Consider the following 14890-nt stretch of genomic DNA (forward strand, 5'->3'; position numbering starts at 1 on the left):
TTTCCGCACCTTGCTAAAAACACTTAATTTCTCCATTTACTTTCCCAATCCAGTTCCATGAAAAGCATGCTGGGAAATGGAAATCCTCTGCCCAGTTTCAGCAATGCTACTTTAACACAACAAAACATCCCAGCTCAAATGGATTAATTAAATTGAACAATTTTTCAAGAATTGTGTTGTGTTAGTATGTTTAATTAGTTTAGTGAACAGCTAAATTAGATTTTTAAATCCACTTTAAATAAATGTTTATTTTATTGAAGCCATTTAATGGGAATTATGTTTTAAAATTTTGAATATTGATTTTATTTTATTTTGATAAAAAAAAATTATTACAGTTTCATTAAATACAACTAAAAAAATGATAAAACTCTGTTATATATTTATTAATGTTGTTAATCAAAATTAATTTATATATATATATAGAGAGAGAGAGAGATGGGTAGATAGATATACACACACATTTAACAGTGGACATCAAAATTAGAGAACAATCTATAAATACTTGATTTTTCTGAAATAATGTTAATCTTCATCACTCAAAATTTGTGTTTGACAAAAAACATGACAAAATAATCAAGGCATTTCAACAAAAAATCTTTATTTTGTGGAAACACAGTGATCAAAATTAGAGAACAGTAACCACTGTAGCACGTAAGAAGATTACAACTAAAATTTTTGAAGGTTACAGCTGTCAGAGATTAGTAGGAATTTTAGAGGCCCTTGCTTTGAATGACTTCAGCACATCTGTGGCTGCAGGACATCATTAGTTTCTCACACTGCGCTGGTGTGATCTTGGTCCACTCTTCTTCCGCTCTCTTACGTAGTTCGGTAACTGTGCTGGGTTTCTTAGCCATAACTTTGTTGCCAAGGATTTTCCAGAAATTTTCAGTTGGGTTTAGATCTCTGGGCTGGCCATTATATTATTTCATTTCAATGCTTCAAGAAACTGCTTTACCCTTTTTGCAGTGTGACGGGAACATTGTCTTGCATGAAAATTCCAGGCTGATTGGAAGATGCTTGCAGGGAAGTTACCACATTTTGCTGAAGGAGGTTCTGATAAACATTTGTATTCACCCTGCCATGTATCTGTATAAGAGGCCCAACTCCTGCTGCAGAAAACATCCCCCAAAGCATGACACTTCCTCCTCCACCTTTCACTGACTCCTTTTATGCACTTGGGCGTCAATCTTTCCCCAGTTTGAAACATAATGTTTCCCATCTGACCCAAATAAATTAAACTTGCTCTCATCACTACAGTAAACATTGTACCAGTTCTCCTCTCTCCACACAACATACTTCTCAACAAAGGTGAGCCTAGCCTTTTGATTCTTTTTGCTGATGAGAGGCTTGGTCACTGCAGAGTGCACTTTCAGTCCAACTTCTCTAAAAACAGATCCTTACCCTGTTCAGCACTGAACTGGCAAGCAATTCCAGCTGCCGTGTTGAACCGATTCCCCATTGAGAGTCTCCACATTATCCTGTCTTCGTGTGCATTTGTCTTACGTGGACGACCAGCCTTTTTGGGGGACTTGAATTAGTGTCATTGTGAAGCTGCAATATTCTAGAAATCACAGATTTGGAATGACCAACTTCTCTTGCAAGGGCTGAAAGCAGAGCCGATCCTCCCTATACGCAAAATACGCAAGCGGCGTAGGGCCCCCTTGCTCTCAAAGATTTAATTTTAATTTTAGTTTTGTTTTTGATTTTGATTTTGGCCAGTGGTTATGGAAACATGAATGATAATTTCTTTTAATGCGGTGCGCTGTCGCCCTTTCTACGTAAAAACCAGTTAAATCATGTAATGTGAATGTCGTACAGTCTTGCTCGAGACTAAAAAAAAAACTAGTTGAAAGCGTACCAAGCTGCGGAAGAGACACTGTCTTCGGTCGCGATTCGAGACAGAGTGAAACATGGACATATGCGTTTCATTCATTCGTTCATAACCACTCATACCCCACTCCACCGCCCCCACACTAATTTAAAACATTTGAAGAAATTTAGGAAACTGTAGGTTGTTCTCTAATTTTGACCTTTAAATATAAATGTGTGTTGTAGACACTTCCTGTTTGATGGTGGCGGTTTTGGAAATCTGGAAACATAGTGCATTACAGGGTGGAGAGATTTCCAATACGGCCCCGCTCCTCTGAAGGTCCCCTTCAGCCTGTAGCTTGCCACACGAGATCAAAGCAGCAAATCGATACGCAAAACACAGGAATACCAGCAAGACGAATGGGCTTTGAATGGGGAAGTGAAGTGGGAAATGGATTTTTAAGTTGGCCTGGAAAGCATTTGCAAGTGGCATTTAAAACAGAGGGGGACTATAAGGGAGAGGTCGCTCGGGCAGTAAAGAACTTCTCCGCCAAAGTGCTGCATGTCCATTATGATCACATTCATTACACAAGCTTAAGCACCAACACATGCCCTGGCTTGTTGATTTCTAACTAAAGAGAGTAATTGTAGAACTGTGCTTAATGTCAAGTGTCAAGCTTTTATTGAAAGTAATAAATAAGCTTGATAATTGAACCTGCACTGATGGGACTACAAGGCTGTAACTAAATCACAACGCCAATTGCCTTATAACAAATTAGCCTCAAACTTGAGAGGATCTAGTGTGAGAAATGAGTCCTAGAAACTTCCAGAACAAACCTGAAGAACCTCAAAGACATATAAGCTAATGAGACCAATAACTTTTCTCACAGTTTTTTTTTTTTTAAATGATTGAAGTGATCTCAAATTCATTGGTATATAGATTTATTCTCCTCTCAGGGACAAACGCTGGGTTTCATTAGAGCAAGATCCTTCACTTCAATACTGATTCTACTGATAAAAGTTGTATTGATGCTTTCCTTTGCTCATTAGCCCTGTAGCATAGAATGCTAATAGTGTGCTATCCTGTTTTCCCATTTTGATATTGGTGAGGGAGAAAATTAGGTTTCTAGTTGTTTCTTCAACTATGAGCACTTTAAGCCCTGATGACTTTAAGAAAGTAAAGTCAAAACACACTTTTCAAACTCTCAATAGTTTATTTACTTTGTCCACTAACAATGTCCAACAGTCTATGTACCAGAGAGGAATTCTTTTATTTTTATTTTTTCTTCTCTGAAAGTATGACAATTCCCACAGGATCATCGCTGCTGAATCTTATATGATGCAGTGTTGGAGTGCTTAGAAAAAAAAAAAAAAACTGGAATAACTCTTTGACTTCTTCACACTTTTTGCATACATAGTTTGACCAAATCACAGTTTGATGTATGAACTGATGCACAATAAATTATATTTACCCTGATTTTCTTCAGACTTTGCATTTCATATTTCATCTCGGGAATTCTGCTGATGGTAAACAAAAACTTCTAACTTCTGAAAAAACTTTGTGGTTGTTGTGGAAATGACACCACAATTACGGGACAGTTTGAAAAATGTATATTCTGTAAATCATTTTCACACAATAAAAATGGAAATGCTCGGGGTTTATTTCACTCTTTGCTTATCACAGTTAATATTTCATATGATGGATTTTCTTTGTCTAGGACAAGAATAAAACAATCAAATCTATCCAAAAAAGTCATTCAAAAAGTAGTAAATGATGCAGACATGATAGAAAAGTCTCCAAAATAGTTTTAATGTGATCTTCATATAAAAAAGAAATATAATTAAATTTTATAGTTTTAACAAAAATCAACCCCTGCAACTCCAACCCTTCTGTTTGTTTGGTTTTATTGATATTTTCACTTTCCAGGAGGATCAGTACATGCCAGATTGCATTGCAACAGATGTGTACAGTATATATACATCTTTTTTTTGTGTATGTTTTTTCATATTTTAGCCAAGCTTAAATGCTTTTGCCAGAAATGTGATGGATGTGTCACGTGCGATGTGTGAAACGCATAGCACCATAAAGATAAGGTGTGAACACAAGAGAGATGGACAGCGGGACATCTATCACGTCCACATGGACACCCGAGCATGCAGTCCTGGGCCATTATTTCAAACTTTAAATTCATCCAGAGGTAATTTAACTTTTCATTGTTGCTTTGAGCTCTCAAGCTGAGCGAGGACTGAATGTAGTCGATGCCGAAAAGCTGAAAATTAGTGTGTGAGTGCCAATACCCAGCCGGCGTTCCCAATGAATAAAGTCTTTTGGATTACACCAAGCTCCTGCTGTTCACATTAGCAATTCCGGAAGTTGGAGACTAAGAACAATATTATTAAATCTTAACCACGACAAAGCCTGCCGTTTAAAAGTGAAGTAAAAAAGTAAAACAATCTGCGCACAACTCCTCCGCCTCGCGCGGAGTCAGACAATATTTTTACCGCCACCCCGGACTGCGTTGTGTCACCTCATTCATCTCTCCGCAAAATTCCCTCTTGGCCCTTCGCTGGACCTAATCCATTATCTTTTACCCACAGAAACAATATCCCAGACTGCCAAGTGGCAGACATGCTTCTCTCCACAGGATGTGAGTGGAAGATGGGGACCTCTGCATTAACCTTTCATCCGACTTCTTACAGAAACGCTTAAGTCCACAATTCATGTAAATCACCGTACCACTGTTGGCAGCTCACAGAATAGACTGGTGCCGATTCCATTTCAGTCCTTTTAATTAATGTAATCTAATTCCTTCCCCCGCTTCTTAATTGTGTCAGCATTCTTTGAAGGAAATCACAATGTGTAATAGCAGCCAGTGGGAGCGTCTGACCTGGCTGCTTATTGAAACTTTAAACCCAATAAGGAGACATTGTCCATAGGGTTCAGTTAAAATAAATGTTATGTGTCGCCAGGGGTAACTGGATCATAAGAGCCGCTTTAAAACTATCCTAACTATGTTTAAGATGTTATGCCACTGGAACAAAACTCCCCAAGTCTCATGGCTAAAACTAAGATTAGTCTTTATCTTTGTTTTCATCTGTGCAGACGTTGCTTACAATGATTTCTGATTTCCTGAGTTTTATCCATACATTATTTAGGGTAAAATATATAGAGAGTTGACACTACTGGTTACCCAGCAAGCATTGAGGCAGGTGTCAAATCGGAGGGATTTTTATCTGATTTCTCACTAAAACTATATAAGTAGGGGGTATTCATAGTTGGTTTTTCACTGTAATATTGGATGTTGACCGTTCCCATGCTTGCAGTTTGCAGACATTTCACATGTCGGACATGTCCAAAGGATATGCTGTTCTCAGTTCAGTGTACTGTTGGAGTAACTGGGGCTCTGCTTGGAATGAGGTGCAAAACCGGGCATCATAGGATTATATACTCTGGAATATTGGTTTATTTCGAGATGGAGTGACTGTAAGTCACCTCTGATTTTTGATTAAGTATCTTGTAGATCTGTGCTGACTCAAGCCGAGAACACTTTCAGATGGTTCAGTTCGATATGGTGAACTGGTTCATCCAATTCACTAGAAAAGAACTGCTTCGTTTGCGAACCGGACGTCACTTATATTTATTTGTGATATGATGTTTGCTGCTATTTGCTTTTATTTTTTTACTTCGTAACTTGAATACAATAAAACCATTTGCAATAAAACAAGTGATTTTTAATGTAACTCTATGTGTGTGAATGGCCTGCACTCTCATTTTGACCCAGAAACACAATTTGAGTTTTATGCAGAGAACGAAAAAGGTTTCTGTTTTCTGATTATGTATTATTTTTTATTCCAATTTGTTGCCACGATATAATCATTTAAACAGTGGTTGTCATATAAATGTTGGTGTTTTGCTTCGTCCATGTAGTAGATATGGTGTGGGATTCAAACCTACAACCTTCACTTATGAACCCACAAAATCTAAGCCATGAATTGCATTATTTTTTATTTCTCACCTTGAATTATGCTCACATACAAACGTATATCTTTTTTTCTGATTTGGGTTTGTGTGTATGTGTGGGTTCAATATGCATGAAATCCTGCCAGACGTCTTGGCAGATTTACAGGTCCAAACCCAGGTACCCGTTGTCAGGGGTGAGTGATAATCGGTTCTGGTTTGTTCTGCTCATTTTTCAGCGCAAGCTATATGCACATCATTACATTTCATTGCTTGCACTTTATTATGTATTATTATCAGGGCCAGATAACTGTGCATGGGTAATAAAATGAATCCATCCGTACAACCCACTTCCCCCCTCCCCTCCTACCTGAGAGACCACGTCTCTGTTATGAATTAGAACACTGTTTAGTTTCAGTTGACTTGTCTGGGCTGGCAGAGAAGCGCACTGTTATAGAGGTGATTGCTGGTGAGAACTTGGCACTGTATTTGTGAAATGAAATAATATTTCTACATTTCTGAAATGGAAGCTAGTGTCTGTCACGATTCACACTGGGAGTACGGGAACGAAGGTGCGAGGAGAAAAGCAAACTCCAAAGTCTTTAATGAAAACAAAGCTGGGAACACAGGAACACGGGAAACACAGAGAACACAAAATTACATTTAACAGCGGACGGGAAACGAGGGGCAGAACACACTTTAAATACACAGTAACTAATTAAACACAGCTGGAGCCAATAGAACTAAATAGGGACAGGAACAGGAAAAACCAAATATGGGCATAATAATCAAACTGGAGCATGTGGGGGAGGAAAACGCAACACGAGACATGGAACAGAGTCTGACATCTTGGCAGAAACAGGGTCCTGAGGGTGTTCTGGAGGAGCGGGTACTGGTGGGCACTCTCGAGGTACGGGCAAAGGAGTGCGCTATGGACTGTATTCAGGGACTGGAGCCCTCCTTGGGCTAAACTCGGAGACAGGAGCCCTCCGTGGGCTAGACTCGGGGACAGGAGCCCTCCGTGGGCTAAACTCGGGGACAGGAGCCCTCCGTGGGCTAGACTCGGGGACAGGAGCCCTCCGTGGGCTAGACTCGGGGACAGGAGCCCTCACTGGGCTAGACTCGGGACAGGAGCCCTCCGTGGGCTAGACTCGGGACAGGAGCCCTCACTGGGCTAGACTCGGGGACAGTAACCCTCCGTGGGCTAGACTCGAGGACAGGAGCCCTCACTGGGCTAGACTCGGGGACAAGAGCCGACACTGGAGCGAGCTCTGGGGCTGGAGCCGACACTGGAGCGAGCTCTGGGGCTGGAGCCAACACTGGAGCGAGCTCTGGGGCTTGAGCCGACACTGGCGCGAGCTCTGGGGCGGCTGGCGGGCTTGACTCAGGAGCGGCCGGTGGGCTTGTGGGAATCGCGGCCGGCAGACTTGGCAACGGCGCGGCCGGTGGGCTTGAGAGAGCCGTGGCTGGCTGGCTTGACAACGGCGCAGCCGGCGAGCTTGACAGCAGGGCGGTCCTCATACCGCAGGGAGAAAAACGGAAAAACAAAAGACTATTCAAAACGAAAACATAACACGGGAGAAGGGGTGCCGCTTACTGTTTAGGTCCGCTGTTTTGTCACGATTCACACTGAGAGCACGGGAACGAAGGAGCGAGGAGATGAGGAGTAAAGCAAATTCCAAAGTCTTTAATGAAAACCAAAGCTCGGAACACGGGAAACACTGAGAACACAAAATTACATTTAACAGCTGACGGGAAACGAGCTGTTAAATACACTTTAAATACACAGTAACTAATTAAACACAGCTGGAACCAATAGAACTAAATAGGGACAGGAACAGGAAAAAACAAATATGGGCATAATAATCAAACTGGAGCACGTGGGGGAGGAAAACACAACAGGAGACGTGGAACAGAGTCTGACAGTGTCAGGGTCCAGCAGCTTATTAGACTAAAAGTGTAGGTAAAATATTAAACCACAGCACATGTGAGTGTGTTTACTGTGTGTTTACTTAGTGTGTTTGATGACATGAGCCACCACAGTCATTTAAAAAAATGTAAATAACATAAGTGAAAATAAAGTGGCATTTTGGGGGTATGGAAATAACACTTACCATGGTAAATACACAATACTAATATTAACTGTTAATGAAACATATGGAAACTGCTCCTGGTTAATAGAATGGACATCATACCTGCATGCAAATTCGTCCCAGCTAGTACCTGTTACGTAATTTATTGGAGCTTTTTGGTATTTCATAATTTTCCAACATCACCTCGAAGTTGCACGCTAATACTTTCTTTTGAGCATTATTTATAATACAGTGTGTGTATTATTGATATGTAAAAATCTAGAAACCGAATATAGGATGACTCCATTTTTTTCAGATATATTTCCAAGAAAAAAAAACGCTGTCTTATATTCTGAACAATATGGTACATTCCATTTGATATAGTGCGCAAACACAGGCACTCAGCACATGCATACTGGAAAGATTCATCCTTGTCCAGTGTCTGTGCTTTTTCTCTCTCAAAGTTATCATTGATAAAAATGTCTTTGCACTTGTTTAAACTAGAGTTGAAGGTATCGTTTTTAATACCCTCACGTAAGTACTTGTCAACGCAGTTGTCTGTTGTTTTTGCCGTCTTCAGTAGTTTGTTGTTGTTGTTGTTCGATCTCCAGGGTTGCCAGGTCTGTCTAACAAAACCAGCCCAATAGGTACTCAAAACTACCCAATCATGGCCAAATCTAGCCCAGTTGTGTTATGGGGGAAATTGCAAAAATCGCTAACTTTGCAACACTGTCGGTTCCCTCTGTTCCTTTTCCAACTGTGAAACAAAGGCCCGAGCAAGTTTGCCATAGGCATCCTGAAAAGTGAAGCCAAAACATCTGGCCAAAACATCGCCATCTGGTGGCTGGCTGCAATATAGGTCATAAACTCTGCCCTGTCCATGTAAGTGAATAGAACGTGAGCCAAATTAAATAATCAGTCCATCATTTTAGGTAGTTCTTATGCTGATGTATGTTTAAGTGTTTGTCTTTCTAATAAGTTTGCTTATAGTTAGTTATTTGATTCGATAAAAATGGAGTGTGGTGCCATGATTGTGAGCTTGCAATTGGGTCTGCAGGAGTTTGGGCGGGACTTTGATAATGCAGCTCCACCACACGATCACTACTGCGCAAAAACTCTGGGTCCAAATGAATCACTACTGCGCAGACTCTGGCTCCAAATTATGTCATTTTCGCAAGATGAAATCGACCATATTGAGATGTTTTGGCTTCACTTTTCTATAGTGGAAGGAAGTGGAGATGGCATTGTCCATCTTTTTTTTTACAGTCTATAGGCCCGAGCCAGTGTTGCCACCTTTTGGACAAACTAATTAGTGCAAAAAACAAAAAATAAATAATAATAATAAATAAATAAATAAATAATGTAAAAAAAAAAATCTAAGTGCATGTGGGAGCCGCATGTACACTGTAAAATCGGGCTGTGCGTGTACAGTATGCGCATACTGTGCTGATGACGAAGTTCGGATCAAACGCAATGAACGCATAGCCAAGCGTATGTGTAAAAAAAACTAAGTATACTCTGAGCTTAAGCAAAAATAAATGTGTTTGTTGTACTCCAAAGGGACCATGCAGCCAGGTTTGAATCCTGAAACAGGAGCGATCAGTCTGATGTGCGATAATGGGCCCTCATTCAGCAAGGTAATGTTGGAGAGTTTTGTGCCTACTTGTGAATGGCTCACCAACATGTGCATTCGAAAATGCTAATTTTTACATAAAAATTATTTACGCAGTCCTCCCTGGCCAGATGTGATTTAGAACTAAGGTTTACAGGTTTGGCAAGGTGCTAAAGGCTACACACAATAGTAAGAGAAAATAACTGATAAAAAGTGACCGATTTTAAGTGTGAAAATATTAATTCACATTTATGGTATTCACAAACACCCTAGTCACAGAGTGGAAAATAAACCCTGCATGTTAATGCTGGTTTGCACTTATTTGCTGTATGTCATAATGCAGACCCCTCCATTACTGCCTTGTTAGTCTTTTGATGCCCAATGATTTTTGTCAAAGCACATTGACTCAGTGCCATTTTGCTCATTTTGGTTATGGACAGGACTGTGTGAGTTATTCATAAATGAATGGTCAAGCAGGAGTCCAAACCACTATTGATCGTAGAAATACAAATTATAGATTGAGAGGGGTTTGCATTTTGTGGGGAATATAAAATTCACCTGAGAAAAAAAACAACAACAAAAACTATAATGGTTTCAGATACAGTAGTTAAATGTAAAAGATTTTGCAGGACTACCCGAAACTGTCTTAAGTCATACACGTGACAAATGTAATCTTAAAATTTCCTCCATAAATTTCTGTATATTTGGTATATTTCATATTAAAGAAAAAACTGTTATCTACTACACAAGGGCGCACTACACAGGTCTTTAGTTTTCCTCTTGAGATTTTAACCAGATTGCCTTGGAGTGCATAAATTATGAAATGCTACTACTGTATAATAATAATAATAATAATAATAATAATATTTTGATTTTTATAATACGTGATATATTAAATATCAAAATAATATATTTTATAAAATCAAAAAACCTGAAAAAATATATTATTATATTTTTTAAATGTCACATGTGTTATATTGCAATTATTTATATTTAGTAGGTTTTAAATACTGTGTGGAATGAAAAGTGGAATGTAATGGATAAAAAAAAAATCTATTCTCTTCAGTTCAACTAAGCTGAATTTGGTTCTTTTAAAGAAGTTTCAAATGTGAACCCCCTTTTACTGGCAGCATTTTGATCTTTCAGTTTTTATATATAAGCAGTGGAATAATAAGATGTTAAATGTTATTTATATTGCAGTTGAAACTGCAATCAATTTTGCATCATTTTGCACAGTCACTTTGACCCAGAAACATATTCTGAGCTTTATAAAGCAAAAAAGGACAGTTCCAACCAACATCTAAACGATCTCGACAACGGCTTGGAGTAGGTATGATCAAGCAGGTATATGTATATGTACCGGTATATGTATATACCTATTAAAAGAAAATTACTGTATATTCTACATTACTGTATATTACTGCTCCTCTTATTCTCACTGCTGAAAAACTCTCAGAGAGAGATCAGGTCAAGAGGTGATTCTCTTATTTGAGCAGGAGGTGAGAATGCACAGGCCAGGATCTCTGAGCCCCCAGAGTGGTGACACTGAGGAGGCCTGACAGACTGCTCCTCTGTCAGCAGATGGGCGGCATCAATAATTCAGTCTGGAGACTGTGGCATGCTGCTTCGTTTCATGTCCTATCACCACAGCTCTCTCACAGTCAGTGTAAGGAAACACAAGGGCCACATCTACCTCCTTAGCAGTGACCCCTGAATCTGTATCGCACATGCCCACCTGTCACAAATAAAAACTAAACCAATAGACAGGTTTCAGAAATAAGAAATTATTTTTTAATCCAAGGTCAATTCATGTTTCAGTTCCCTTTCTGGATTAGGGAACAGAATAGGCTTTTTTTTTTTACCTAAAATAAAATAAAATAAAATATAAAATAAAATAACAAATAAATAGTACACACACACACACACACTTTTTTTTCTACACATTTTCTTAAAAAAACTTTATTTTTTTTTATCATATATGTATATATGTATGGCTATTAATATTAATAATTAATATTTAATACAGCTATTAATATGACTAATATATAATAGTTATTTGTTTAAACATTTGTTCAAAAAACTATTTTTAATTAAAACTACACAAACACACATACGTGTGTGTGCATATAGAAACAAACATTATTGCTTAATATAGTTTAGGAATAATACAGTAAATGCGTTTCTCCCTAGGACACGGTAACATGAGGGATTTGAATATATGGCTATTAATATTAAAAGTTAATGTCTTTGAGATTTGCCATTAGTCTATCCTTTTCCACCAGTTTCCACAGATTTAATTCATTTGGATGCTAACATGGCTTTTGATTGACAGGGTATTCAGCTAATCACAGTGAAGTAGAGGACTTGCCTCGTCCCTGGCTGTATGCCATGAATTAATGCCGGTCCTGTGCTGTTGATGATGAATTCAGAGTGTCACATTTGGCCGGTGGTCCTGGCAGTGGCCTAGATCCGGGCCTGAGGTTTACATGCATTGCATATGCAGACGGTGTGAGTGTGTGAAGGTCGAGGGGTGGCGGGAGTGATATCCTGTTTCACTTAATTCACTTTCACTATGTACCGCCCCTCTCAGATGCTCTTTATTTAACAATTCCATCCACTTACTAGGAGAAATGTGTGTGTGTGTGTGCAGCAGGAGGGAATGAGGAGACTGTGGGCCGTCTGTCAGGTCTGTAGCCTCCTTTAACCCAGAAGTGTTTGCTGATCCACCCTCCTACACATGCACACAGACATGTGCTAATGTAATATTAACGGCCACTCTCTCTGCCTGATCCAGAAAGGTCATTTTCTCGGTCCAGTCTTTTCTTCCACTTAATCCTCGTCTTTTATTCATTTCCAGTGTGCCCATATTAAACATTTATTTTAATGATTTAGATTCTACAATGCAAAGTGAAACACAGAAAATGAAAAAAAAACAAAAATGCACAGTGCAAGATTTTTTATTTAAATCATTCAAATTTGAACTAGATTCCCTTAATGGTAAACACAATTATTTACATTATTATTTATAATATTTACAACAATTCCTGTAGTTTGAATATATTTTGTCACAATATTTTCACATTTTCTATTTAGTCATACAATTTTTTAAATCTAACTCATTCTTATCGCTTTCTATTGCTTCTCCAAACTACACATCCCATAATCCCACTTTTTTTTTATTCAGGTCACATGATTATAAGCAAGGAGCAGATGGTACAGAGTCATGTGATGTTGTGATTCGGGGTTGAATCTGAGAGGTTCTCCTGCGTCTGATGTCAGTGTTAAGTGCTCTCCTAAGAAAAAGGGTAATGTATGAAAATTAGCTTTGTTCAGTTGTGACTCTGGTTAAATGGATTGTTCTTTTTGGCTGAGAATATGTCAGGTGGAGGTCAGTGTTTAACGATGGAGAGGAGGTGAGAGGAAGGGGGAGGGTAGGCCAGAAAGGATGCTCTTTCATTACCGTGGCATTCAGAAAGAACACTGTACGTTGGGATAATTGCATGTGATGTAATACATACAAACATAATGTCTCATCTGTTATGTGGGCTGAAGACTGCGTTTATGAATTTCTGTGTTAATCCTGAGCTGTTATTTAGTTTATCATGGCTATGTGAGGGGCCTGGATTTTTTTAAAGAGCTGTGTGTCTTGTCTTCTTCTGCTGCCCAATCAAATTTGGTTGAATCGTTTGTTTACTGTTCGGCTGACCATTTAAAAAAAAAAGTAGATTAGCCATAATAAGCCATCATTTTCCATTTGGGTATCTTTTGTTTTGCAGTATTGGTCAAGTGAAGCGAGCCTTGTGCTTTCACAATGTCTGTTGTGAATATGCACATGATGCTAAACTATGGCTATACTGTATTTTAAACACTTATCAGGATTGTGTGTGATTCAGAAATAAATTGGGAATGTTCCTACTCAATTCCTGATTTTGAATGGAATTGGAAATTAAGTAACAAACAGGTATTTCCATTTAAATCTGAACGTAAGGAAGTTCAGAGTTTTAAAATTCAGAGTTCAAAGTTATTAATTTAACCTCATTTAATTTACAATTTTTAACCAGAAAAGCCATGTTTGACTTTGAATGCTGGCTTGACAAAGCTTTAAAATCCTTGATTTTTAAAGGTTTATAGGCTTTACCTATGGTTGATTTGAATTTAAACTTGTCTTTTCTCATGCGCTCTTTTTTTTTTTTTTTTTTAATGATATGTTGTTCTCTCTGCTGAGGGCAAATGGGAAACTCATATTTTCAGATTCATAAGAAGAAAGCCATAATTATTGTATTATGTGATCCGCCACTCTTACCACAAGATTTTTTATTTATATTATTAAATTATAGCTTGTAATACAGTTAAATCACAGCCCCTGATTCGATCACATTATTTATGTATTGCACACCGAAACAGTTTCACGGCAGTTTCCCACATTTTGTGAGGTTTGTTTTGCTTTCACATTGCTAATGTTCATCTACCAAATGATTTAGGCTGAATGTGACATAAAATAATTGCCAATGACAGGAAGTAAACTTAATGAAGAGACGATATGAACAACAGAATTCATATGCATTTTTTTTTAAATCATAGTTGTTAAAAAAAAGTTATGAATGTCCATCATGAAGGACCTTCTCAGTAAAGATCCTTCATAATGCACAAATTAGCTTTTTCTAATGGATGAACAGTTCTGTATCTAATTGTCAAACAAAGTCCACTGGTATTGGTATTTCTTTTGCATGGGCTAATGTTAAAAAGCTAAACAATTTACAACAACAACATTAGTATTTCTACAACAGCGTTACGGATAAACTAAAGATGATTTAAATCAGCTAGCTAAAGATCAGAAACATCACAAGCTGGCTTTGATAAGTTATTTAAATGTTTTTCAATTCAATTCGTACTAAACGGTTCACATATTATGCTTTTAAATAATTAGATTTCAGTCTGACAGGGACTTTCAGTGGCTGTAGCAAGTAGCTATGCAGGTTTCAAAACAAGTCTGCAGTGTATATAGCTCTGTTGATTCATGACAGTAAATAAATCTCTTGTTTTCTGTTGCTGTGTATGTTTGTTTACAATTACACCAAATGAAAAATGATTCACTGTCCAGATGGAACCAACCCAGGGTCCGGATCGGGTAGGGCTGTGTAATTAAATCGCATTCGATTGTCATGCGCATCTCGTCAGTAAAGCCGGTTCCGTGATTAGTAGTAAATCTACATCACCTGCTTTCAGATGGAGCGACATTTACTACACCGAGCCGTAGTTCACTGACAATTAGGCAATATCGCGTTCATAATCGCAGATGAATCGCATTAGATTATGAACGCAATATTGCGTAGCTTGTCAGTGAACTACGGCTCTGTGTATTAAATGCCGCTCCATCATGAGACACACCATTTTTCATTTGATTTAACAAATCAATTATTCATTAGATTAACAAACGTT

The 14890-nt window shown here is 38.3% G+C and overlaps 1 protein-coding gene across 5 annotated transcripts in view; it reads left to right on the forward strand.

The window, feature by feature from the left end:
- The first annotated feature begins 12661 nt into the window (after window positions 1-12661).
- Window positions 12662-14890, forward strand: part of LOC107755895 (t-SNARE domain-containing protein 1-like) — a 130889-nt gene continuing 128660 nt past the window's right edge. For 4 of the 5 annotated variants that reach the window (XR_001641744.1, XR_001641753.1, XM_016572860.1 and 1 more), the window contains exon 1: window positions 12690-12756. The gene's annotated coding sequence lies outside the window, so the exon portion shown is untranslated. Of the gene's footprint in view, window positions 12757-14890 lie in introns of all 5 variants that reach the window. The other variant, XR_001641749.1, reaches the window with a different exon arrangement.

Source organism: Sinocyclocheilus rhinocerous, unplaced genomic scaffold (assembly GCF_001515625.1).
Source record: "Sinocyclocheilus rhinocerous isolate Xijiao unplaced genomic scaffold, SAMN03320098_v1.1 scaffold11, whole genome shotgun sequence".
Classification (NCBI taxonomy): domain Eukaryota; kingdom Metazoa; phylum Chordata; class Actinopteri; order Cypriniformes; family Cyprinidae; genus Sinocyclocheilus; species Sinocyclocheilus rhinocerous.